Source organism: Camelus ferus, chromosome 20, assembly GCF_009834535.1.
Source record: "Camelus ferus isolate YT-003-E chromosome 20, BCGSAC_Cfer_1.0, whole genome shotgun sequence".
In the NCBI taxonomy this organism is placed as follows: Eukaryota; Metazoa; Chordata; class Mammalia; order Artiodactyla; family Camelidae; genus Camelus; species Camelus ferus.
The window spans coordinates 524,788-527,095 of NC_045715.1; the positions used below are offsets into that span (position 1 = coordinate 524,788).

The window sequence follows — 2,308 nt, forward strand, 5'->3', positions numbered from 1 at the left end:
CTTCTTGTAGGTATCATACAGTGGGTCTTTTTTTTTTTTTTAAATCTGTCCAGGCACTCTGTGCCTTTTAGTTGGAGAATTCAAAATATATTCCATTTAGAATTATTAATATATAAGGATTTAATAACACCATCTTACTGTTTTCTGGCTGTTTTTTTAGTTCCACTGTTTCTTTTATTCTCTCTTGCTGCCTAACTTTTTGAATTGGTGTTTATCTAAGGTGATATACTGTGATTCTTTTATTTTTTTGTGAATCTACTACTTGTTTGGCTTTGTGGTTACTATAAGGCTTACATCAAACATCTTATAAATGTAACAGTCCATTTCATGCTGACAGCAATTTAACTTTAATCACATAAGAAATTCTACTCTTTTATTTCTCCCCTTTTATGTCTTCAATGTCACAATTTACCTCTTTTTATAATATCTCTTCATTAAGAAATTATAATAGTTATAGTTATTTTATTAGTCTTTTCTTTAAATTATAATATAGTTATTTAGTTAACACATCATCATATTGCAGAATTAGAGTTTTCTGAACTTGATTATGTATGTTTGCCTTTCCAGTGTGTTGTGTATTTTTGTATGTCTTCATGTTTCTAAGTAGCATCTTTTTATATCAGCCTGAATAACTCCCTCCAACATTTTTTTTGTAAGGCAGGTTTAGTGCAAACTCCTGCTTTTGTTCAGGAAAGTTTTTATCCTTCATTTCTGAAGAATAGCAATGCTGATAGCGTATTCTTGGTGGCCATTTTTTCCTTTCAGTACTTTGAATACATCATGCCACTCTCTCTTGTCCTGTAAGTTGTCTACTGAGAAATCCACTGATAGCCCAGTGAAGGTTCCAATCTTTTTTCTCTTGCTGCCTTTAAGATTCTCTCTTTATCTGTGATTTTTGACACTTTCATTATAATGTGTCTTGGATAAAATGGTTTTGAATTGAAATAATTGGATGACCTATTAGCTTCATGAACTTGAATGTCCAAGTGTCTCCCCAGATTTCAGAAGTTCTTGGCCATTATTTCTTTAAATAAGCTTTCTACTCCCTTTTTTCTCCACTTCTCCTTCTGGAATTCCAATGAATCTGATATTGGTTCTTTTGAAGATATCTTATAGATCATATTGGCTTTCTTAGTTCTTTTTTATTCTTTTTTGTTTGTTATACTCTGATGGGGTTATTTCCAAGTTCCTTAAGCTTGCATGTCTTTTCTTGATCTTACAGTGCACCATGTCAGCTGTTAGTAACCTCTCTTTGTTTTTCTGGTTAACCCTACAGCTCAGTCTCCATTGCCAGTAGACCTTGGCTTGTTTCCTGCACGTACTCTCTGTCTGCTTGAGAGTGCTCTCACTGCCACCCTTAGGAGTGTACATAAGGAACCAGACAAGAGTGGGAGGAATTGTGGGTTTGGCACTCCCAGGACTGGCCCTGTTTCCCTGATCACTCACCATGCAAGGTGAAAACATTCACCCTCTCCCTTTTATTTTCTACAAAATTATATTAATACACATATTACACAATGATGTTTACATATCACTGAGCATTGTCTATACCCATTTAACCCTCAAAATATTGGAAAAGGATATTATATAAACAAATTTAAGGTAGATAATACTGTTTTCCCCATTTCACAGATGTGAACACTGATATTTGGATGTGATATGTAACTATCCAATTCTACACACTGGTAAGTGGTTGGCCAGGGTTGTGAAACCTACTCTCTCTAACTGCATATCCTCCACTTTTAAACAGAAGACTATATTGAACATATTTTAAGCCCCTGGCAGCCCCTGAAGAAAGGAGATGATTGAGAATGGCTCTCTGTTGCAGGTGGGAAAGCTAAGTGTGAATGCTGTGGACCCTCTTCCAGCCTAAGGAAAATGAGCTAGCTTTATTTGAAGAATTATGAAATCAGTTCTTATAGAGAAACTTAAGAGGTCAGACTCCCAAAGCTAATTCCCTTCTCCAAGGTTGTGCCCTCAGCTTTAGGCTCTTGCATTCCAGATTCCCTAGAACTGCTACCTCCCCTTAGGGAATCAGGAGACATTTAGCAGAAATCAATATTCACTTGTAACTGTCACTGACAAGGGAAGGTGGATTCTGGTTTCCCAATATTTCAGAGTAACTTGCTCTTGCAAAATTATTAGGTTTTTGTGACTTTCTGGCCAACCTGACTTCAAATAGAGTTATCTCAATAGACAATGAAAGTCCTCCAAGCTCACAAGACAAGGAAGACCTTAATTAAAATCACATGAGGAAAAAAAATCTGTGAAAACAATTAAGCGCTGCAGTTGACTCCTTATAATTTGG

At 35.7% G+C, this 2,308-nt stretch overlaps 1 long non-coding RNA gene across 1 annotated transcript in view; it reads left to right on the forward strand.

Annotated features, from left to right (window-relative positions):
- The first annotated feature begins 696 nt into the window (after positions 1–696).
- LOC116658131 overlaps positions 697–2,308 on the forward strand; it is a 10,756-nt gene continuing 9,144 nt past the window's right edge. The window contains exon 1 of the long non-coding RNA XR_004313299.1: positions 697–1,685. This is a non-coding gene — a long non-coding RNA (uncharacterized LOC116658131). The remainder of the gene's footprint in view (positions 1,686–2,308) is intronic.